Consider the following 26,158-nt stretch of genomic DNA (forward strand, 5'->3'; position numbering starts at 1 on the left):
GCCCATGTAATTCTGTTTCCTTACTGGGTTACTCTACCTTTTAGCCAGTGACCTTTCATTTGAGGCCTTATTGGAGACTCACATAACTCCAGCCACATGTGGCTATCGCATACCAACAACAGGAGTTTCCCTGTGCACGTTTCCTTTTAGGGCTGGCTGCAAGGGCTCAATTGGTGACAGTTATTTAGTCCTTCTAGTGCGGGGGTCTGCAACCTGCAGCTCTCATGATGACTAGAACTACCAAGATCTTTCAGTACTGACTAGGTTCTCTTGGGCTAATGGGAGTTGCAGGCCCAACATCTAGAGAGTTTAAAGCTGCCAATCCCTTTTTTGCAGAATAAAGTCTGCTGTAACACATGGGTGCCGCTACTGGAGGCCACCATGCGAAATGCAGTACAGAATCCAAAACACTAACAAGGTTAGTCTATGAGCTAGTGAGCGAAATGTGGATATGGCCACATATGGGCAAGTCTTCTGCCTGTCTTAGAGACGGAGCATTGGAACTGCCAAGATCAGTTATGATCTTGGCAGTTTCAGTCTTTGCAAATAATGAATCCACACTCAATAGAAACTCTGTGAAGAACACCACCACAATTCTAAGTGGCAACCTCCATTGACTGGATGACTGCCAGAACATTTGAATGGATACAATTTGGATTCGGTCCATTGCTCTCTTCCTAGACCCATGTGGAAGATCGGCATCATTACTTCATAGAACCTTATGACGAGTCCCCATGAAGAATGACTCTCCTAGACCCTCTCCAATTTGAATACTGAATGCGGGAAAGCCCAGTTTGAACCTACAGCCTTTTATCTGCAAAGCTGTGCTCCAATACTGGATACTGTAACCTACACTATCTGAGGGCTGTGGCTGCTAAAGGCCCGGAAGTTCAACTAAACTACGAAAAAGTAACACTGTTGCGATGAATAGTAATTCCCCCTACCCAAACTAAAATTGCTGGAAGTGTATCTTTTCACACCCTGAGCCACGTCTAGCCCAGATCTGATGGTCACAGCTACTCTCCAGATTCAGCAGAACATCTTCAGTGGTGCCAAAGGCATATTGCTTGAAGATTTTATAGCAGCAGGTACACAAGCTCCATGGACGAATGGAACAACAGGGACCACCACATGCATTAACCTTCACCAAGGGTTAGCTGGTCATGGTTCAAAACTAACGAAGAAAACCACATGGTGCCACCTACTCAGCTAAAATTTGGAATGAGCTCAGAATGATCCCAAATCGTGCACAGGCAAAAGAGATGGAGTAATCGTCGATCTTGTGCAGCCTGGGAGGAGTGATCTTTGCACAAATGTGTAGAGCATTAAACCCACACTAGGCAGAGAAATAGTCTTACATAGTATTGTGACAAATGATCATCAGAACACACAACAGAATACAGACAAGAGCAAAGTATAGTCCAACATCTTTAATAACTGTCAGGATGGGTTGGGCGTACACCTACAGGTTCGAGGGAATGAAACTAGAAACAAACTGTTCTATCACAAGGGCATCAAAATAGGTTAACACCTAGGTTTTTCCTTTTTATTTAGTTTAAAGTGCGGACCTAGCTCAAGAGCAGCACAGGGTGTGGGTAGCCAGCATATGGGTTGGCAACGGTACTCTGAGTAACGGTCTGTGTGCCAGTCCATTAGTTCTCGGCAAGATGTTGAAAAAAAAACACATTTTGAGAGATATGCGAAATTGGAGTATTGTGGAGGCATACCGAGCCAATACCGGGATCAAGTTCCAAAGGGTGGGTGTGTGACAAGAGAAGGTTTGTTTGCAGGTCTTCTTTTTGTAGGCGAGTTGTGATTCGAGGCGGTTGGTCAATTATGCTGCGTGCGGAGCATGAGCTAGCAGATATGTGGAGATAAGCCATCAAGTACACTGGTGTGTTCCTCATGGCGGCTTTTTTAAAAAACTTTTATTTGTTTATAGTGCACAAGCAACTTTGCAAAATTAAATAAAAAATAATACATTTCATACATATTTCTTTAAAAACAAACATCACTGATGTATAATATGTCACCCAGAGAACAATGCTGAAAATATAGAGCGAATATGTAATAAGACAAAAAACAGATTCAATATGTGAAAAAATGATAAGAGGAAGAAAAATAAAATAGTACTTACATATAAGCAATGTAAATGAAAAAAGTAAAGGTAAGATTGTATAACAATGGTAATATCTAGGTTCAGACTGCAAGATACAACTGCAGAGGTACAAGGGACAAGAAGATTACCAATAAAGTAGGAAAAATCATCAGAGCATCCTGCTACAGAGTAAATAATAAAGCATAGCATGCATGTGATATAAATTAAAAACAAGAATAAAACGTCCATATAGAGTAAAGTTGTACTAATCCGTACCTGAATTTAGTTCTGTTTCAATATGAATTAACAAGCGACAGGTGGCAAAGATAATTGTATTGCTTGTACCCCACATACATTCCAACCAAAGAAAATTCCGAGCTATAGGCGAAGAGGCAAACTGAAAATCTTTCAAACAAAATACTCTTTGAGATTCAAAATGAGCACAGTATAGAAAAAGAGGTTTTAATGATTCCTGTGCGTCCATAAGGCCGCAAAAACGACAATTTGTGTCTGGAGTTGCATCTGAACTAAGGCCCCAATGCTTAGTGCGTAACCTAGTGTGAAAAAGGTCCAGATAGAATCTCATATAGAGAGTCTGTAGTTTGCTGCATGGGAACAGAAGGAGATATGGCAAGCCGGGCAGCTGACTGTGTCAAAATAGTAGGTATTCCCCGAATGAGGAGTACGTGGCTATCTGATCTGCAGTGGCGGTCCAATCATTCTGGAAATGTCTTTTTTTTTTTTGCGAGGTTCAGTTGCCATATAAGGTCTTCAGGACCTAAATTAATGTGTGCTAGTAAAGCGAGAATACGTTTTTGAAATTGTACAATCGAGGCAGGATAAGCCTTCACTAACATGTTAGCAAGATCTTCGTAAAGAGAATTAATAGGAGGGAACAACATCTTAATATAGTTAGTGAGCATCCGCCAAGTAGAACGAGAGGCCAAGGAGTTGAGGCCCAGTTCATGTCCGAGTAAGGCATTAGGGAGATAACTCGGAAGACCAAGGACAGCCTTCCAAATTCTACCCTGAAGTTTATTTAAGAAAGGTTCGATTTTAGCTAAACAAAGGTCCAACCCATACAAAATCACTGCTTCCACTTTCATTAGATATAAATTAGTAAGGGGAATGAGAAAATGTGCAATACTGGCCGAGAACAAATTTCATTTGTGCAATGAGGGGCAGGACCTTGGCGGAAAGAGAAGCCTGCCATTTGGCAAGAGAATTACAATTTGAAAGGTTGTATCCTAGGTATGTCAAATTGTACGAGGGCTTAATTTCGATTAGATTGATTAGCCATTTAAAAGGAGGGGGTATTTTTTTTTTTTTAGAGGAAAATATGTGTCTTTTAGATTTCAGAGAATTAATAGAAAAGTTATTGAGCGTACAGTAAGAGGAAAAAAGATGGGGTTTTTTTTGTAGACCAGATTGGGTGCGATCAAACAGGATGACGTCATCCGCATAAGCAAGCCAATGAAGGTGCAGAGAGCCAAGTCTAACAACGTAGATGTCAGGGAAATGCGATCGATGTCAGCAAGGTAAAGATTGAAGAGAACTGCAGCAAGATTGCAACCTTGCTTGACACCGATTGCATGGCAGCTTTGTTAATGATACATGCAGTCTAGAATAGTCTCCTGGCACTGGAGAAGCCAATGTAGGGTTGGGGCGATTTGATTCCATCTACAGGGCACTTCCCCCATCGATGTACGAGAGTACAAGGGCGTACATTACAGTCTGGAAATCCTGTGGCGGGATGAAGGGTTTAATTTTGAGACGGATGGAGATTTGGAGCCAGGCTATTGGGCCTTTTTGCCTATATCTTTCTGAAAGGATAAGCTGCAGTCAATGTTGAAACCTAAGGATTTTGCTGAATCCGAGCGTTGCGGATCAAATTCTTCTAGGTGCATATCATTGAGCCACTTTGAACAATTTGTTGTTTAGTGGGCGGACCGATTAGGACTAATTTGGCCTTGGAAGGGTTAATTTTGTGGTAGACAGTCGACATCCAGGACTGGATGATGGCTAGGGGATTTCAGAGGCGACTGATGTCCTGTGGGCTTTTTACTCTCATGTACAACTGAGTATCGTCTGCGTATTAAAGGATGACTACATTGGGATCTTTGAGGAGGGAGCCCAGAGACAGCATACAATGAGAGTCGATTACAACGCAAAGTGTTCATTTGGACAGCATGGTGTCTGCCAGACATAGGAGTTACACCAATTCAAAATAGTGCCAGAGAATCCCATCCTGTTGGTGTGGAGGGCGAGAAGGATAGGTTGGTGATGATGTTGAAGGCATTCGAGTGGCCAAAGAAGGCAAAGAAGCATGTGTTTGCCCTTATCCATGATTTGGAGGGCATCATCCACCACCTGGATGGTGGCTGGCTCGATAACACTCTGATAGTCGTGGAGAAGGTGTAGTTTAATTCTGGCCAGTAGTTGTGTAGGGACTACTTTTTCCAAGATATTGCCAATAAAAGGAGGATCGTAATGGGCCGGTAGTTGGCCAGGTCATCTTGGTCTATGGTCGTTTTTTCAAAAGAGGTCGTCTGAGACCAGTCTTGAGGGTGTCTGGGAATGACCCTTCTGTGAATGGAGGATTAATAATGTTGAGGAGTGCGATAAGCGCCTGGCCCATCAATTGTTTAAGGATGGAGGCCGGGATGATATCACAGTAGGAAGTAGGTTTCAGGGAAGCAATCGTTTTTAGGCAGTCTGGCAGAGAGAATTCAATGCAGAGGTTTTGTGTACATGCTAGAGGGCTAATGCTGTGTGAGGTTGATTTGATGATCTGTCAGAATGTGGCTATTTTTTCAATTAAAAAAGTGTTATTCCTTTGCATTGTTCCTATTACCTCTGAGTTGGGTGAGGGTTTGGTACAATGCTTTACTACCTCAAAGAGGGCTTTGCTCCTGCTAGAGGCTGCCACGATGGTGGTCAAGTAGTAAGCAGCTTTGGCCTTAATAATTAGAATCCAATGGTTGGCGCTGAGAGTTTTGAGGTTGGTAAGCTCTCCAGGGTTATGTTTTTTGCGCTGCTGTGTCTCTAGGGCTCTGATTGTTTGTTGGAGGTGAGCTCTGGGGTGTACCAGGGGACTGATGGTTTTGTCTTAGCACATCTGTCAACCATTTTCATAGCATAGCGAATGAATAATTCTAGGAGAATGGAGGCATTCCCCATGGGGAAGATGGGGAGCTGACGTTTACTCCTAGCTCATTGATTGGAAAAGCTTTGAATGAGCGGCACTGAACGAGGGGGCATTAGCCAGACCTTTTTGTGCCATGGGTGATCGATATTCGGTTGGCAGCGTGGTCAGACCAGTCAAATCGGAAAGGGTCAGTGCAGGTAATATGGGGGGATGACAAAGACTAGGTCTAGGGTATTGCCATTGTTGTACGTGAGGGAGAGCACACTTTGCTTAAGGTCCGTGGATCTGATCAGTGCGAAATGCATGCTTCGAGTGTTGTTATCGGCACAAGACTCAGGGACATTCACATCTCTCAGTAAAACATCATTAATGTGTGCTAATTTGGCAGAGGAGAGTAAGGAGAATGGCAGTGGAGATGTTGGCAATAAAAGACTCACTCCTGTGAGGAGTTCTGTAGATGAGGTGGAAGGTTATCGATTCCTTGTGAGATAAACAGAACCGGCAGGTGAGTGGTTCAAACAAGTTTGCTCTGGGGGAGGAAATGATGGCACTTGTCAATCACTCCTGAGGACGATTGTCACTCTGCTTCCTGGCTTGTCAACATGTTGGATGCAGTAGCCTCGGAGTAGGACATCAAAAACAGAGGAGGGGTGGTGAACCAGGTTTCGGTGATGAAGAGGTCATTAAGATTATTGCATGAGATGAAGTCAGAAATCTCTGCAGCATAAGCAACTGCTAAGGGGGCATTGATCAGCACAAGTGGCATGTAGTGGGTGGGTTTTGGATGGGGGCAAGAGCGATAATGAGCTTCACTAGGGTGGGTTGCCGGGGCTGCCCAGGGCAAGGAAGGGGGGTAGGCTGTGGACAGATGAGACAAATGGTGATGTCTTTTGGCAAGAAGTAGTAGTAGTAGTAGTAGAAGTGACAACTTTGTAGGTGAAATGCAGAAGAGCAGGTCTGGACAATTGCCCTATCAGGCACAAAGAGGAGAGGTCCTTGTCCTTTGCAGGGGACTCTGATGGGGACGCCCAAGGAGGACTGGTGAAATAGGTGTTGGCAGAGCAACTGAGCGGCAGAACCTAGTAACGTGACCAGCATCCTACACGATACGGTCTGCCTTGAGCTGGACTGGAGTCGTGGCTGCACAGAAGGTGCAAAACCTGCTGGTAGGCGGAGCAAGTGCCAGTACTTGATCACGTGACCAGAAGCCTCCTCAATGCCGTCTAACTGGAAGGCGAAAAACCGTTGAACTAAATGTGCTTCAAAAACCTAACTATGGGATTAATGATCTTCTCCTGGGTTGCATGCTTAAGGTTCCTAACAGTCTCTACCAAGGTATAGTACTTGGCTCACTTCTTGTACTCGCAGTCTCAAAAATATAGCACACTGAATGCTTCTTGGCAACTCCTGCCAGTAAGATTGTCCTCTCCTTTGGTTAAGATGGTTGTCGGAGATGATTCCAGATGGCTGCACGCATGCGAGTACTGCGACCCCGAGATCCCGAAACGAGGCAGCAATAAAGCACAAAAAGCAGCTGAACAAGCCCTCCCCAGGAGCTACAGCATATTGTCTACTGCACCGGGACAAGGAGCAACTCCGGCGACTGCACCATTTGGCCCGAGGTCCCCGGACATCACGATACGTAGTGCACGCGGGCGGTGAGATCCCTACCTTTCACGACCACAGCGAGGCCGGCGGGGCACTCAACACCGCGCAGCTCTGGACCTGCACTGCACAACCCAAATCCAAGAGCGGAGTAACCACATAGGTTCCTTTGGCAGAAGGAGAGCCATCCCCAAAACACGAAAGGACGAAGCGAGAAACCACCATCCCTCACCAAGGCCAACGGTCCTACGGCCGGCCCCCTCTACCAGGAATGCTCACCGGGAGGCGCAGCGGCCACACTGGGCACCAATATATCAATAACCCCCTCCGAGGACACCAACTGGGGAAGGACACGGTCCCGCCGAGAAGCAGGGAACCAACAGACTGGGACCTCAGAAGCAAGCTCACTCAACCGAGGATCCGTGCAGCCCCCCGGATGCCCCGGGAAGCAGGGGCGCATCCAGCGAAGCGACAGGCCAGACGGAGGTCCTAGCACACCAGCACCACAAGTGAGTGAGGCAGGGGCACCCTGACGAGGCCGTGGGAGTCAGACCAACATACCCAGGAAGGGAGATCTCCAGAGACATAGACCGGCCAACATTTGCTAACCAGTGCCGGACAGAGGCGCCAAGATACAAACCAAGCCAGGAAGCCCAAGGACTTAGTCCACACAAGACCCCACTCCCCCGCCACACCCGAGGAATTACTGGGATCCCGGCATTTCACTGTGCATGACGGAGGTCCCGGCTCATGCAACATGGGCCAGGAACATCCGCCACGGACCATCATTCAGAAACCCTGGCACAGGCAGTTTAACTTGTAGCAGGTGGAGAGCCCCACCTTGAACAAGACGCCTTGGTAGGGCTCCTGACACAGTGAAAGGTGACCTTGAAGGTCTCGAGAACCCAAAAGGGGTATTCGCTTTCAAACAGAGGCAAATAAAACACCCCTTACTACAGAGATCTACCAGCACGCGGTGGGGGGGGGGATTACCCATTCTGCATCACCAAAGGAACTTTAATAGAATCTACCAATCTACCCCAAAGGAAAGGGCGATACATCAAACCCTAGCACAGGTCCTGCCCCCAAAGCTGGTTAAAGCGCATTGCCCTGTGTGACCTCAGAAGGGACCACGGGCAGCTCTTAAAACCTAGTCCCTCGGCGCATCGCTAATGAGAACCAGATTAGGGATCCCAGAGATCGCAAAGGGGCTGAAGGCCCCACAGAACAGCAACAGGAGCTACAGACTTCAGGTCATCACAGACCCGGAATACATTGGGGGTTGATGGGACAAACCACGGGCCAGAGCCTCGACAAGCACACCTTGCGATGTCCAGAAACAGGAACAAGGAGATTAGGTCAGCCCTCAAAAACCTTTAAAAAAATAAAACATTTTTTAAAAAAAAATCACAGGAAGGAACTCTGGCCCACCACAAGCGACTGGGCCCGGAAACAGAAACAGCCTCCTTGCAGGAAGACCTCCTAGGAGAGATAGTAGACAAAATCACCACGGCGGGTCAAAAACAAATGGACACTCAGAGAAGATCTGGCCGAAGAAATACAGGAAATAAGAAGAGACATTAACAAAATTGAGGAGAGAGCAGACACCAAAGAGAGGGCCATTCAAGAACAGACAGAAGACGCGAGGAAAGCAGACACTCTTGGAAACACTTGCAGCGGCCACCCACAACCTCTAGCTACAGACAGAAAACCTGGAGAATAGGTCCAGGATATCCAACATACAGGTCAAATGTTTGCCAAGGAAACTCAAGATCAAGACCTAACTCAGGTTCTAAAGAGCATCTTCAAGGACTTCATGGAGTCGGAGGCAGGCGAGGAGATCCAATTTGACAGAATCCACAGGGTGGGCCAGCATCGACAGGAACCGGGGGCGAGACAGAGAGACGTCCTGGTGGCCTTCCACCGCTACACGCTAAAGGAACAAATCCTAGCCAAGCCCAGAAAAGCAGACCAAATTACCTACAATGGCGCGGAAATATTCCTATACCAAGATTTATCACAAATAACTCAACAAAAGAAGGCGTATGGCCCCAGTCCTGGCACACCTGAGAGATCAACAAATTCAATACAGATGGTCACACACATTCGGTCTGAGCTTTTATTGGCAAGGAAAGCAGCACAAAGTCATGACATGTGAGCAGGAGGCAACCCTACTGGGAATCGAGGACGAAGTACAAGCAACGCTCCCCCCCGACCACCAATCAACTCAACACCCGGAGGCCATGGGAATGGTCTACGGGGAAGTCCAAAAGATCCAAGAAGGGAGAAAACCAACTGGCTCCAGAAGCCCGCCAACCAACAAGTAGTCAGACAAAGCGGGAAAGTCCACAGAGAGCGCAAAATTAACTCAAAATCGAGGAACCAACTCTACAGAGACTACGCGCCTGGGGAGGGCATACGCAAAGATAAGTGCTGTGCTTGAACGTTAAACAGATGATGTGAATTCTTAACCTCACGGTAGGAAGGGGGGGAATGGCACACAGGAATGGGATTGGGAGATCCCGCATGGGGAAAGTCTAGGGATCCACTATGGTTCAGCTCGTGACCACAAAACGAGAGTGGCTGAGTGCCAGTTGAAATGGTTACTCCAGCTCCTCTGATGAGTAGCAATTACCCTGGAGATGGATGGGGATGCAGATTTCATTCATACATCAATATTAGAGACGACTCAGGTAATTGGCAAAAAGAAGACTGTTTTAATATCATTTATCTAAAACAGGGAGTACAATGAACATCATCGAATTCGCTTGATCCTCTTATTCAAAGCATTGTAGTAAAAACTGAGATTTTATACACAAAACTCGTCATCAATGACGTTAACCTACATATTTACTAACGTCATCCTACGTGGCATACTACAAAAACCTAGGAGTATGGGTGATCGATCGGCTCTAAGTGAACATCTAAGTATACGATCCATACTAGTCTAAAAAAGTGTGAATATGTGATTGGTTACTTAACATTAGGTGGGGCAACTAAGCCCTCCCCTAAAAATGACCACTATGAACGTCACTAAATACACAACGTCCCATTGGTTTACACAACTAAAGGACCCCTAATTACGCAGTCCTCTACAATTGGTTGGCACTCTAACCTCCGTCAGTACTTGTCCACCTACGTCTAGCAGCATACAGGCTGGCCATCCAGGTGCTGGTGAGTTTGCCTTAACCATTGCTTCCCACCAATTAGCATATCAATCCATCACCTCAGTGGTCTGTCAATTTGTGCTTTGAAGCTCGCCTTAAGTTTGTTCTTAGCTCTGAGAAATTCAGGGAGTGAGGGCACGCTCTGCACTCGTGCGTAGGTTTGCCCACCTCATTCGTCCTACTTTATTCTTTCATGTGACTGGAGACCATGAAATTGAGCTTCTAATGCTTTAAAACACTATTTTCTAATGAACCTCTGACGTCTTCCTGGTTTTGTTAATGCCTTCTGAACAGGAGTTCTGTTCTTTAACACGATTTGTATCCAATGTCAGTTCACTCCAGTTTGATAAGACCTTGGCTTCTTGGCTCATCCAACTCTGTCTGCTGAGATTCACTTTGTAATTCAATTTGCTTTTTAACTGCGACACACGAGAAATGAAGCCTTTTTGTTAATGTCCAGCACTGCTATAATGCGTAGTGGAAACATCCATCCTTTACTATATATAGATAAAAAATACATGCAATTGGAAATTCCATTATCCTTGACTAGATTGAAAGTATTGCTGTAAGACACAACCAACTGGCAAACAGCAAGGCACCAGATAATGCATATATATCTTAAATTGTAATTTAATGCACTAGGCACTTTATTGTGTAATGCACTGAATTTGATTCTCAGGTAAATACAGTTCATTTTGCACACAGTATTATCAATATCAAGTCGTAGGTAAACTGTAAGGCATAGGACAATACATTTGCATTTGCTTATCTAATGATATATCTTTCGACGCATTAAGCACTGAATAGAAATTTTAAGCCAACCGAACATATTTGTATATGGTAGCAGAAACATTGAACATGTTATCCAAAATAAGCCTTGCATATTTGAAAACAAAAGTGTGAAGACCGGTTTTAAAGCATAAGATCACTAGATGCTTACTAATGTATAAATATATCAGTCTATGAAATGGTGCATTTTCAAGCACTAAGCACTTTATCTTGCAATGCATGAAATCCAAATTTCAGGAAAATGCTTTAAATGTGCACTAGATTTGCACTAGTTGCTAGGAATATGATGCACTTGATCTAAAAGCAAACTTTGCACAAAAAACCCTCCCCTCCCCCTTTCCCTTTTCTCTTTTTACCTTAGCACTTGACACTTTATGGTATGAATGTACTGTATAACAAGTCATCCAATATGGACGCCATTAAAAGGCAAGCAATAAAATAAGAAGTGCAGGTCTAGCGGTTTCTACACAGGAAAGATACTGGATCCAAACAGGAAATGAGGTATAAAGAATTGAAAACATGGTGTCAATTACAATTCGACGAAGCCCAGTTTGGGGTTAAACACGTTATTGTGATTTTTTATTCACAGGTGTGCTCTCGACTGTCCACACATCAAAAGAATAAAGGACGTTTTACAATGGAGAAAGCACGGAAGTGTTGTGTACCTTTTGGAGTGAAAGATGGAGGAGTGCCGCTGTGAACTGCTATTTTGCAGTACGTTTTGCCGCAATCGATTCACTATAAGGCTAACCTCAAGATCACTTTGTCTGCTTGCGTTTCTTTTACTTCTGTAACACGTGTAAACTAGCTTGATAACTTCATCTGCTTCTATGGCATAAGCTTCTTCACCTTGATCCCAAGATGTGACTTATCCTTGGTACTTTCTTGATGTCTTTATAGAATATCTGCATTCGCTTGTCTCTGCATCTCTTCTATGTTCGGCAGACTAGCTCTGCATGACGTCACCATTCGTCTAAGCTATTCATTTGCTCTGCCTCTTCTGGGATTTCATTCAAATGGCCATCATATTTTCTCGTATGCAAGTATGGTTTTCTCAATGGGTACCTTGCCTCCCAGATCTTCATAGGTACTGGTACTTTCACTGGTACCACACGTATCTCACACTCTGGTTCCCAGGATATAGGCAATATGGGTGAGGTGGTTGAGGTGGGGGTACCTGGCTCCTTCACTACACTCCCTTGTCTGGGCGATTCACCGACCCCTCTCCCATCATCCTTTATATCTAGACATCCTTGTCTGAAGAAATGCTTCTTAGGTATCCATATCTTTAGGACTCCCTTCAGGCATCCATTGGATTTCACATGCTCATCTTTGTTCCATGTCATGAGCATACATTGTACACTTGGACTGCACTAGATCCATCTTCCTACATACTACTTGTGGTTCTTTGGATACAGGAACTTCGTTCCCTCAGGTGCATGGATAATGGCCTTCACAAAGTCTCCGATTTCTTCATCTGTCGGGTCTCTGGCCTTCTATCCTTGATCAACATCGATCATGATTTCCATCTCTATTGCTTTCTTGGCTGTCTTCTTGCATTGAAAGATTATTATCTTCATCACACACAATCCAAGCAATATCATCACTATCAGGGCTCCAGGGAACCTAAAAAGGTCTGCCATCCATTGTGGAACCCAAGAAAAGCACGATCCAAACCAACTATCATCAGCAATATCTTCTACTTCATCTATCATCTGACCATGGAGCTTGGTCAGCATCTCTATGGCCTCTGTCAAGGTTCCATTCTCGACATCATGAGAAGGTATAAATGTGCAACATGATTTTCCAATTTTTGCACAAACACCTCCATCCATCACTGTGATCATGTCCAAGACATGTCTGTTCTGAAGAGTCATTAGTCTTATGGCTCTCATCTCTTCTCTGATTGCATTGATTCTCTTTATAGTAGTGTTAATTGTTTGCAGCAATTGCCATCTGGTAATTTGAAGCCATTTTGTGTTTGCTCCAACCTGCATTCTCGGCATAAAGATCAACGTGAATACTGATGAGGTCTGGCTGAACAGCCTGTGCTCATAAGGAATAGAGTCAAAAGCTTCTATTAACTTGGCTGAGAAATAGTTCTCGCTCTTCATTCTCTTCACCAACTCCACAGATCTCTTCTTCCTCAGGTGAGCATCTGTTTTTGGAAAACTGTCGAGATTCAGATCACTCTTTGGAATCACCAATGCTGGAACATGGACATTCACCAATGAGCATATTCCTCCCCAATCCTTTGGTAACTTCATGTATGCCTTTGATCCACAAGCCCAATAATGATCCATGAACAATGCTGTTCCAATGTTCATTCCTGGTGCTTCAAATATTCTCCCACAACTCTGGTTCTCTCCAACTTTTCTTGTGCCATTATTCATGAAACACAGCTTTGCACTCTCCAAATGTACTATCTGCACGTGTCCTCCTCTGCCTTCGACCCATGTCAGTAGTTTGGCAAGTTTCGACCATAGAGGCTTACTCAACATTTGTGCATTCTCAATAGTTGGTTGGTAGTGACCCATTATTACCCAGTCTCTGCAGATCACTATACATTCTTCCCAGCCATCTGGTGATAGCACAGTTCCCCAAATCTGCATCTGGCCTTTGTTCTATTCATCTATGAATTTCTTCTGCAGACTTTGATCTTCCTATTCCAGCTCCTTTCACTACAGGCTTTTCGTATCTGATCACACGATTCTTTGTATGGGCTCTGTTTCTTGTCTTTGCGTCTTGGATATAGTCATCTTCATCTGGATCTGTCCATTCAGTTGTCCATTTGAGGTAGGCTGTTCGACCCATGAACTGGCCTCTTGTACTACAGAATGCTAGATGTAATATGCAGTGTGCAGTCAGGACATCTATTTTAATAGCTATGAAGATCTTAGATTTCCCCATACTGTATGGCAGGAGTGCACATACAAAGCATCTCCCCTTCGAAGTTCTTCTTCCCCACTTCCTTCAAAGGTTGGTACCATATATGATTTCCCAAGTGAGCTATACTGTCCAGATAATCATTTAGTTCGAAATCATCTTCCTTGGTGCTTCTATTAGGCCTCATTCTTCTCATATGACCTTCTATGATCATATCATGAAGTGTGCCAGCATAAATCCTCTGACTGGATAAATCACAGTTAAATCAAGCAGTGGACTAGGTACACCTTCATTTGCTGCCTGAGTAGGAGAAAGTTCAGCAAGTTTCATCCTCTCAGCATACCTGTTAGGCATAAACATGTCTCTCAAAAAATCTCCATGTGTGACTTCTTTTTAGAAACTACCCTCAGGTCAAATATCACAGGATCAGGCGTGTTTGTATGCATTATTTGTGTGTCTCTCTTGCCAAGCCTGTATTTTACACCCAAAAAGAGTTTCTAAGACGCTTTTTGCATGTTAACATTTGTTAGTGTCATCTATCTCAGGCTCAGGCAATTTGTCATCTTTCTTTGGAACAGGAATGACTGCATAGGGTCTTGGCTGCCTAGTAGTTGCCACGATTGTACCTTCCTTCTGCTTAGGAAGATTCACAGGAGTCTTAGCTCCATGTACATCAAGGTAGTACGATGTGCGTACTGTGAGTGAAAGCAGTATGATTATGAACACAATGCAAGCATAACACAGAAGTATGTCAATTTACAGCATCGACTTTGTGGACAACGTGGACGTCTCTCTGCATCTGGCATTATAATATCACCATTAATGCTTCCCATTTTATTGCCCAAGGAAGGAAAAAGTAACCTTTAATACATCAGCATTATGTACTGCTTCTGGAAGCTGCTATCTTGACTCAGCAACTCGTCCTCGATCAGCTGTTTGTTTACTGGATGACAAGAAAAAACCTCTCAATGTATTCCTGGAACCAGTCTTTACCCAGACGAAATGTGGATGCCTCTCCAGCACGAAGAAAAACAACCTCAAATGTACTCTAGACATCTTTTCTCCAGAATGTTTCTAGAGGAGTTCAATAACATACACCAGCTCCCAGTTGATTCCTCAAATCTGCCTTAGACCAGATGACATAACTTTCTTTCAGCATGAAACAAGAGTTTAGTTTGACCCGCAACCTCTCGATCTGTTCCTGCAAGGAAACTTTCACTCTGACCTCAGAGTTCACTTGGAGTAAGCATTCACTTGGAGTATGATGTCTCTCAAAATTTCATTTAACGCTGCATCATTTCTCGGATCCCTTAGAAAGTGTGCATATCAGTGTGTCTCCTAACAAGCTGCGGATATTTTCCAATCAGACGATAGAACACCAAACTGACTAGTCAGTGGGCGTTATCAGGTGTTAGGGGCATTTGTCCTTCCCCCACTGTAATCAGGAAGCTGCGAAATTTGCTCAGTGATAACTATAAGCAATCTTCTCACAAATGGGCCATTTTTAGGATCTTGCAAGAAAGCAGGAATGTGAGTAGTTCTCCCCACAATCGAAGGCTATGCATGCAACACAAACTCAAAATAAGTAAGAATAATCCGAGAAATGTCATCATCTGGAATCACCATGGGCAAATCCAAACAGGAAGTCGTGTGAAATGAATCAGGATACTGTTCCCTCTTACAATTGTCGAAAATAAGCCCTCGACTTGGCATATTTTTCTTCTTTTTCTTATCAAGGCTTAAGCATGCCTTAGTCCAAAGTCAAAACTTCTGTGCTTTTAAGAATAAAGCTCTTCTCTTAACCCTGAAATGACTGCACAGAGTGTTCGAATTAGCTTGCCTTAACTCTTCTATAGTGGCTAGAAAGAGTGCCCCGAACCAGGCCGCAGCTCAATGAAATGTTTTCTTTCACACGACAGCCTCTGTGTCCTTCTTCCTCGTCAAAGACTGTTTGCATTTGCTGAGGTTCTTCCTCGTTGCTTGCTTCTGAAGGGAGTGGGAGCAGAGGGTTTTCTCCAGCATAGATGTTCATGTCATCTAAGAAAGTTAAAGCGCGTCTGCCTTGCACTCTGACTGCAGACGGCGTGACGTCTTCTACAATGAAGGGGCCGTTAAATCTGGGCTCGTACCACTTCCTTGTAAAGTTGCGGATTAGGACCGCATCTGCGGGGAATAGTTTGGGACGACATAGTTCTTGAACACTACTTGTTGAAGCATCTCCTTCTGTGTTGCCCCACACCCTTTTCGCCGTAGCGGACCTGAAATGGGAAATACTTGAAGTCATAGTCACGTAACTCCATTCCTAACAATTCAGAGGTAGGCTGAGCATCACTTCTAACTCGGGATAGAGGTGTGAGGGGTGTTCTCATCCTTCTCCCTGTCACTATCTCATGGGGGGTTGAGATGGTGGTCCGAAACTGGTTGGTTCCTCAGTGTATAGAATGCCAGTGGTAGGCAATGCAACCACTCTTTCTTCAAAGTAAGCTTCAACTTGGCTATCCTTTCTTTAAGCAAGCCGTTGAGCTATTCACAGATCCCATTTCCTTGTGGATAATAAGCCGAAGAAAACTTGTGCTTTATACCAAGCAACAAGCTCATCTGTTCAAATGTTTGATTCACAAAATGTGGGCTATTGTCTGACCTCATTACTTCACATCTTCCCCATCTAGGAAATACTTCCCGCACTACGAATTTGGCTGCACAGGTAGAGACTGGGTGTGTACACGGAGCAGCCTCAATCCATCTTGAAAAGGGACAAACTACAATATTCATGTATCTATATCCGTTACATACTTGCAGCATGTCGACATAGTCGATATGCAAATGCTAAAAGGGGCCACTGGGTCTAGGAAATACTCCCCTAACTGTGCGCAGTGTATGCCCAGCTGTGAATATTTGACACACAATGATAATGTGTTATTTATATAGCGCCTTAATCCAAAGCGCTTTACAGAGCACATATTTACATACAATATCACACAACCGAAATTGGTACTCATTTAATCGACCTAGTATAGCTGTTCCAGCGCCACCCTTAATAAGACTACAGGCATCACTGGTTTACCAGTGCTGTCTTGTCGCCACAATGCTTCAGAGGGGTTTAAAGAACACCCTCTTCGTGTCCATAAATCCTCTTGAGGTGCTTCCCCCTGGACCTCCATCAATTTAGTTTTTGACAAATCACTAGATCTCTCAGACACGTTCATCATTACAACAATGTTTTCATTTACATCAGGCGTTTCAAATGTCCTAATATTATCTGAACAAGCAGTGAGTTTGGCCTCATCGTCTGCTGCTTGGTTTCCACGTGAGATAAAGTCTGTTCTTTTCTTGTGAGCTGCGCAATTAACGTCTTTGCTGCTTACTGGGAGTTGTAGTGCCTTAATAAGCCTGTCCAATAAGGCGGTGTGCTGCACTGGCATGCCGTCCGCTCAGAGGTAGCACCTCCTTTTCCAATGTGCTAATCCTTCGTGCACGTCACATAAGCAGAATCGCTGTACACTTACTTCTTGGTCTGCATGATTCTCGAGCACGACAATCAGCGCCACTAACTCTGAAGCCTGTGCTGAATAATGAGACGGTAGTCGAGCACGTACCATCTTCTGAAATTCCCCATAGGCCGTGTGCTTTACCACAGCAGCAACTGTGTATCTCTGCCCATCATTTTGATCGATCCTTGAAGAACCGTCAATGAAAAAAATTTCTCCACCCGTCATTGCATTTTATTTTATCCAAGGGATTTCGTCATAGAACTCTTCATAGTTTGCAGAGTCATGCACATGCTCATCCTCTGCCAGTGGTTCAACTACTAACATGGCATGATTCACTATTCTGTATCAAACTATTTTGATCGCTGGATTCGATATAACTACCTCGTAGGCAGAAGACCTTTCAGAAGTTAACGTGCCATTTGGTTTCTCTAAAATGGCAAATAGTGCATGCTCAACAAATAATGTCATGGAGCATCCCATCACGATGTTTGCAACCTTCTCTATGCTGAACGCGGCGGCGGCCAAAGAGTGTTCGCACGGAAAGTGACCTCTCATTACTGGGTCTAAAATTCCACTATAATATACAAGGGGCGTGTACCCCAATGTGGTACTCTATGTAAGAACTGCTATCATAACAGTACCATCTGTATGCGAGAATAAGAAGAATTCCTCGGCATAATTAGGAATCCCTAAAACTGGAGCTGTGCAAATTGCCTTTTTTAATTTGTCAAATCCTTCTTCCATTTTCTCAGTCCACACAATTTTTTCCTGCATTGCCTGGGCTTTCTTTAAAGTCTGCAATAAAGGCCTTATATATGAGCTGCAGTCAAAGACCCATACTCTGACAGTTACACAATCCCCGAAATCTCTGCATGTGTTTTATCGTGTGTGGCTTTGTGGTTTTCAAAATAGCCTCAGCTCTCTCAGGAGTAACTTTCTTTCCTTCATATGAAATCAATTGTCCTACATACAACACTTCCTGCTGACAATACTGTAACTTCTCTTTGTCAACTTTATATCCTTTGTCAGCAAGCGTAATCATCAGCTGAACAGAATCGCGTCTGCACTCCTCCTCTAAAGTGCTGCAAACTAAGATGGCGTCTACATATTTCAACACAACACTTTCTAAATCAATATTGCTTAAGTCCATCTGAAGGACTCGAAAATCGATGGAGACTCACAATACCCTTGTGGTAACCGAGTGCTTTTCAACTTAGTCTATATGAATGTAAATGACGTCAGATCCTGAGTGTCTTTGTGCAATGGGATTGAGAAAAACGTCAATCACAGTGAAATATCGTGCTTCCACAGGTATATTACATAATATTGTAGTCGGATTAGGAACTAAAGGGAACTCTGCCTCTACAATCTGGTTCATCGGCCTTAAATCTTGAATTAGTCTCCAATACCCCCTTTCCCTTTTCACAGGATAAATTGCTGTGTTACAGGGTGATGTTACGCTCACCTGATATCCCCGGGGGCGTCTGGAAGGCTCTGAGATCTGGAACCCTGGATGCGTAGTTGCCCGGTGCTGAATAATGAATCTGCAATTACAGAAGGGAGGATTTGGGATAACTGTCTCTAATGGGTGAATCTCCCACCTCCCTCTGACCGATCCCCTTCCCACAGGGTCTTTCTCACCTTAGTTATTTGTAGGGTGAGCTATCCGTCCTGCGTTTCTTGTACAGGGGCGCTTGACGTTCGTTGGCGAGCTGCCCGAGTTGCTTCACTGGTGCAGTACGCCTTCATTGGGCCCAGGCCTGCTGTGACCCTGAATCTGCTGATAGGCAGGTAGGTCTGTTAACTGTAAGTCTTTGTTCTGTTTATGGTGGGAATTCGTTAAAGTCTTTATCTCCTCCTTTTCAGGGGTGAAGGTCTTGATGCTGGCGTGCCAGATGGAGAGGCACGTTTTTAGGTAAGAGAAAGCGCAAAGCGCAGCGCCTTTATTGTCTTTTAAAGCTAACCTGCCTTTTCTTCTTCCTCTCCTCACAGGCCGCTGTTGTGCTGTGAGCGGATGACAGCGCGGTGAAAAGAAAACTGACCCCCGGAATCCGTTAGTTAAGGTAACTAAAGCGCTGTGCAGTTGTTTAATATAGAAAGCGAACCTGAATATGTCTCCTTTTCCTTTGCAGGGTGTTGCTATTGTTCCCCAGATGGAAGAGCGCGGCGTAGCACGATGGAATTCTGGTGAGACTATTGTTTTCCTGTTCTCTTTATTGCTGGTCGTGATGTTCGAGCAGCAGCTGTGGAAGTGGTTCTGTCATGAGCCTTGCCCCTGGCCCTCACTGGCAAGTCAGCCTTCCAGTTAGGGCCAGGTCAAAGGCCTTAAAAACTCATCCAAGACTCTCTTGGAGTCAGTCCTGGCGCCTTTGGCGCCAGGCTCATAACCATCATGAAGACCAACATTAGAATGGACCATTTACTTGGGACTATTTAACTTGGGGGGGGGGGAGGGGGGGTTCAGCCAACATGGAGGCACACACATAGCTCAGTTACAAGGAACTGAGCTATGTGGTCTAGTCTTTTGGGTGTGGCAGGCTTGGGACTACTTTACCTGGACTACTTTGGGTGTGGCAGGCATGGGACTATTTTACCTGGACTACTTTACCTGAGACTATTTAAACCGCACCCAAACCAGCAGAACATGCTTTGCGTTATTCTGCTGTGGGCAGCGTAATGCTCACCGTGTCCAGTTCTTTGATGCCAGCTTACCTGAAACCAAGGACCTGCAGAGAGAAAAAGAACACTACGAAACTTACCTGGAACAGTATCCGGTCTTCAATCCATCGCTAACTTCAGTTCCACTCACCTGAATGTACGAACTCCATCATCCGGCACTGTGTGCATCCTGGAATACCATAACCTGGAAAGTCGAGAAAGAAAGACAGCATTAATAAGCGTTTACTCACGTTTCCTCTCAGATGAAGAAAGCCACACAATTCTTACCTGGGTAGTCATCTCCTGGTCAGTATCATTGCTGGAACATTAGGGCGCTCGGCGAGAACATCGCAACCTGCAAGGAGAGAAAAGACACAGGTTAGCAATATAAAAGGCGAAACAGCGCCTCGCACACCAAAATACCTTTCAAGGAAAGAAGACATTATTCGATCTAAGAGGAACATAAAAACTGCATATAAAGACTGTAAAGCAACAAACCTACGGAGTCGCAGCAGGCCTGTATTCCCACAGGGGGGCTTGCACCAGTAAAGTAACTTGGTCGCTGCTCGCCCCCCACATCTACGCGCCCCCGCCACGAGGAGCAGGACGGAGAATCCACCTTTTACAATATTAAGGTGAGGAGAAGGCCCAAGGGGGAGGAAGGAGTTGAGGCCAAGGGAGGTGGGAAAACAAAGACAATCTGGTATTGAATCCAGCTCTCCTATATTGCAGACCCATCTTTAACCAGAGGCCTTACCAAGGGACCAGGAGAGGGATCGAGAATGCAAATCATACAACCAGGGCTGGGTGGCGTCCCCATGGATACCAGGTGAGCGTAACAGGTTCGCCGGAAGTCCTAAAGCTAGTACCCACAGGTGAGTGATGTTTCTTCTTCTCTCGGTTTCCACAAGTTGCAGCCCGTTGAAATGCTGAGTGCTGTGAAATGCTGAGTGCTGGATGGTGTATTCTCAGGTAAGACGGAATAACCTTGTTCTTGGTCTTGTAGGGGGATGCTGGGGACCAGGAGCTGGTCACGGTGAGCGTCACGCTGCTAGTTGCAGAATAACACAAAGCGTGTTCTGCAGCCTGGGCGTGGTTTACATGGCCCATGTAAAATAGTACCAGGTAAAGTAGTCCCAGGCCCCAGCCACACCCACACCCAAGACACTAGACCGGATGGTTTGGGTTCACAGGAAATAAGCCATGCTGTTGCTTCCATGTTAGATATAAAGGCCAATGTACATAAATGGGACCTAGTTTGAACAGTCCCTCCTTACCATATATGAGCCTGGCTCGAGGAGCACTTTTGCAGTGGTTTCAAGGCCCCCAGTGTTCTAGTGGGAGCCTGTTTGTAGCACCGCTTGTGCCCCCTAACAGTGGGCATGACAGGTGACTCTGATGTCACTAAGATACCCTCATCCATCATGGCAGAAATCATCTTAAAAATACCTTCCTCTGCCTCTCGAGACATGGGATACTGTCGTCCTCGAGGTAAAATTGCTCCTGGTTTCAACTTAATCTTCACTTCTCCAACTCCCTTTAACAGCCCTACGTCAAAGGGGCCTGTGGGCCATAGTGAAACTGGCACTTCGCCATATCTTCATCAAAATACTCAGGACGTTTTTGTGCCAACATAATTTTCTGAGGAACTTCTCGTTTGATTGCTCATGTCAATTATTACTTCATCATCAGATGGATGATCTCCAAATATATCATCATCAGTGACGTCAGTCAATCTGTAACCTTCCCCGATGGCGATTACTGCACACTATCATTTTGCTGTATCATTTCAATCAAGCAAAGCCATTTCACCTTGCACTACGGCTGCTTGTAGCTCTAAGGGAAAGATTTGCAGCTCTTCTTCACGCATAGGTGTTTTTGATCTAAATAAAAATGTGTCCGCCATTCTAATAGTTCTGCCTACTAGGCCGGGTAGCCAAGTCAACAGAATACGTACTTCATAATGAAAAACCTCTGGTTCTAAAGGTGTTGCTCTCATGGCTATCTGTCCTGCAAATGCCATAACAAATTTGCTCACATTTAAACAATGCATTCCTGGCGTTAAACATACTATGCCTTCATCAGTAAACGAAATGGTCAAATTCAACTTTGTCATTAAATCTCGTCCCAATCTATTGGCAGGTGTCTGCCTCGAATATAGCAAAGGCACCTTCATGTCAGATTTTCCTATGGAGACTGGCAATTCTTCAGTGAAAGGAAATCTACCTGTAGCTCCTGTGAAACCTTGAGTATTCATGGCATTTCCAGACATCGAATATTTTCCCTCTCGTATACATGAGCGCGTTGCACCAGTGTCTACTAAAAACAAAAACAATTTGCCTCCTATATTTACGTCTACCCTCGGTTCCTCATGAGGATTCGGCGTCACAGATAGTACTGAACACATCAGGTCTCCCAGTGAGCTGTCCTATTGCGGGTACAGCCTTATTCCATTACCTGTGAAAGGATTCCCTCCATCAACAGTGACACCCCCTATTCTAGGAGTCATTAACTGGCCTGTACTCGTGCTCTGCTGAATCTGCATAGGTGACTGATGAGACGGCCCTTGTGGTGGATTGACTGGCACCTGCTATGTTTGCAAGCCTTGCTCAATCTCGGCGCTTGCTGCTGTTGCATGGTTTGATTCTGAGCAAACCCATCTCCACCCTGCTGTGAATATGCAGGTGGGTTTGAAGTCCCCCCTCTTGAAAATTGATCGTTTTGCACGATCCCTTGACTTCTACACATGCAAGCATGATGCCCTGTCATCCCACATGTCCAACATATAGGCGGAGGCCTCCAAACCTGCCCATACTGCATGTTTTGAATATCATTCTGCATATTCTGAAATTCTCCTTGATTATTCTGGAGGTTTCTCTGATTAGGCTACCAATTTTCTTGATTATTCTAAAAACCTCTTCCTCGAAATCCTCTCCTTCCTCGCGGAGCAAACCCATTATTGCCCTGATCAAACTGCCTTTGATTGTTCGCCTGTGGTACGTTTGCCATTTGCTGTGAACTCGATCCGCCTACACTAGTCAATATTGCCCCTCTAATGGCATATTTGGACAGTTTTTTTCTGTACCAATTTTGCCTCTTCGCCTTTCCTTACATCATCTTTTTTGCAATTCTTTTTCTGCAAGAGCCTACAATAATGAGCAATGGTCAGCTGAATCTCCGACCACGGTTTTGCTTCCCTACCCACTAACTTCTTGAGCTGCTTTTGTACAGGGTCCGGCAGCCCTTGGCACAATATATGATAGAAAACAGGTATAGATTTTCCCCAAGCTTCGCGTGTCTCCAAGCTCCACTTTGGAAATTCTGAATGTAAACAAGCGGATCATCCCCTTCCTGCATCTTTTTCATCATTATAGCTCCCATATCGGACGTGTCTGGATACAGTAGTCTAAGCGTTTTTCAGACTGCCACTCTGCAGTTATTGAACAGTGCTCCATCATGAGCAGTGTTAACTCTAGTAACACCAACATATCCTGCTCTCGACCAAACGTCATCAGCTCTCTCACCAAGTATGGCGATCAGGAGTCCCTTAATGTCCCCTATAGCCAATGTATTTCCTCCCTTCATTTTTTCTAATTCATGTATCCACTTCCCAGCGCCAGAAGTTAAACTCAGGAGTTACACCTTAGATGATCCTCATCCATCTGGGGCCACAGTATATACTGTGGTCTGGCCCCCCCTTTCTCTAGCAAGGGAAACTGAAGCCCCAAACTCACTCCTCACCATATGTCTGTCCACTGCAGGGACAATATTCCTGCACCGCCTTCTTCCTGGTAGCGATCTTAATCTACTCACGTATGTTGGCGACTCTCCCCCTCTCACGATGGAGTTGCCCTTTAGGTCGGTCTGACTGTTTTAATGGTTCTGACGCCCTATGTATAGGTGCGTTTAAATCGGACCATCTTACTTCCTTATCCATTGAAAAACAACCCTCGGGACCACATACATCCCCTCTCTCTTCCCCACGGAAAGTGTCTCTTTCTTCGGCTGACATTTCCTGTGCCCAACTCGAGCAACTTCTCTCTTCTTCATCTCCATTTAGTGCAAGTATCTAAAGACAGCCTTTCATGCTTCATGCTAAATGAGGCTTCTTCTGTGTCGTACAACTGAGTGCTCTCCAATCGATCATGTTTTTCCCTTCCCCTTAGGTTCTTTCTGGGCTTTCATTTCATGATAAACTTCATCGAACGTCTCCCCAATGCTCCTCAAGTCAAACTCGTCTTCTAGATTTGCTCTAACTGGCCTGGAAATGATTCATATTCTGTAAAGAATTCCTCTATATCCTCCCATGCGACTTCTGGATAAGGATTCCTTACTTCCTGCTCCAAGCGATCAAGATTGCATGCACTCTGCTTTTTTTTGCGTTCCATATCCTCGTCAAATTCTCTTCGTTTCCTTGCTTCCTCTCTAATCCCGTATTCCTCTTTTTTCTTCATAGCCCTTCTCATTTGCCCTTCGTCTTCCTCTTTTTTCTTGATATTCCTTCTCTAGTTTGCCCTTTGCATCTACTCATCCTTTCGTCTCTGTATTCTTTTATCTCATAACTTCTGTTCCTCCTCTTCCATTCTTTTTCTTTCTAGCCTTTCCTGCTCATCAATTGCTCTTTGTCTGTTATCGCGTTTTCTTTGCTCTTCTACTCTCTCGTCTTTTCACTTGCTCGTCTTGGTATAACTGCTCTAGTCTTCGTCTATCCTTTCTTTTCGCTCCTTTGTCTTTCAATCGTTCCTCTCTTTCTTTATTTTTTTGTTTTGCTCGTCTTGATCTTCCCTTTGCCTTTCATCCTCGATGCCTTTACCATCGAGTTTGAGCAAAATCTGACCACCCATCCATTCGTTCTATAAGAGTGCTAACTCATCAGTTATCTCTTTCTCCCTTCCATCTCTTTATTTCTCTTCCTATATTTAGAGATGTGCTTGCTCGATCACTTCTCTCTTTATCGCTTCTCTCTTTGTCCCTTGCAACCTTACAGATTACTTCTCTCTCAGTATTATTCTCTGTATCTTCGTCACTGATATGTGCAGGTGACTCATATGCCGGGTTGCTATACCATGTTGCTACCTTAAGCTCCCAGTATGGGTATAGCCCATCGTCTTTCTTATTCTCGTCTTCTATTTCAGACAGGGCAGGGGAGGCAGAGGGCTCCTCACCCCCCTCTTTGCATACATTGAGTATCCAATCTATAGGAGGCGGCTTGTATCGCTCTTCCTGGTACATTTTCCAAAGCTCTAAGCTTGCTAGTCGCTTGTCGAGCTTTTTTCCTGAGTACGCTGCATGCAAATATGTTGTCATATGCTGCAGGACGGCTTCGATAGTGACCCTCCTTGCGGCCACGGTATGAACACTTTATCCGCAGTTCCTTTAACCAATTTAGCACTCTACTGTCTAACCTTAGGTGCATGTTTCAGCAATTGCTTGCAGAGGTGCACAAGTGGAGTAACATCCTCCATTCTTTTTCATAAAATACTTTTTATTGTTTTATAAATTACAAACAAAACACAACCAAAATACTTAATTCACCCTTAGTCATTGTGGTTAAACACACATGTATACATTTTTCCCGGCATCTGACCTGTCCTTGCGTACATTATACAGCTATCATGAGTTCGTTTCGATCACTTATCTAAGTTCATTGCTTGGCATTCGGTGTCCAATGGCTTCTTTATCAACCTTCAGTTGTCCTGCCACCTTTGCCATATCTTGGTCGCTTTTTCTGGGCATCCCCTCGTAGTATACACTCTTATTTCCATTGGCACACATCCATCTACATCCGTTATCCATTTTTCGTACCTGGGTGGAGTGGGTGAGCCCCACAATTGAGCAATGTTTCTCTTGGCGAGACTTGTGGCTGTTGCAAACATGAGTTTTTCGAATCTTGATAATTCAATCTCCGCATCCATCCCTAGTATTAGGAGTTTGGGGTCCATTGGGATTTCGCGTCCAAGCACTGTTGATAGCCTATCACAGCATCGTTGCCAAAAGTCTTGTATGTGCGGACATTCCCATAAAGTGTGAAAGAAGGTTCCTCTCTGTTGGTGGCACCTTAGACAGTTGGGATCCGCCGCTCTCCCCCATTGGTGTAGGTCGTCCCTAGGGTAGTATATCCTATGTAGAATTTTTAGTTGAACCAGTCTAATTCTGGCTGAGATTGTCGATTCTCGGGGGTACATAAGAGCCACTGTCCAGTCTTCTGGTTGTATTTGGCGCACATCTTTTTCCCACTTCTCTTTGAGTCTTGTGAGCTCCTTTGTGGCAAACAAGTTGATGGCGTTGTACATTGTGGATGTTACTTTGTGATCGA

General features: G+C 44.7%; 1 protein-coding gene across 3 annotated transcripts in view; it reads right to left on the bottom strand.

The window, feature by feature from the left end:
* The window catches only part of LOC138515997 (RNA-binding protein 43-like), a 240,752-nt gene that overhangs the window by 124,373 nt on the left and 90,221 nt on the right, over positions 1-26,158 (bottom strand). The window lies entirely within an intron of this gene.

The sequence above is a fragment of the Ambystoma mexicanum genome, chromosome 6q (assembly GCF_040938575.1).
Source record: "Ambystoma mexicanum isolate Mex_15411 chromosome 6q, UKY_AmexF1_1, whole genome shotgun sequence".
NCBI classification, from domain to species: domain Eukaryota; kingdom Metazoa; phylum Chordata; class Amphibia; order Caudata; family Ambystomatidae; genus Ambystoma; species Ambystoma mexicanum.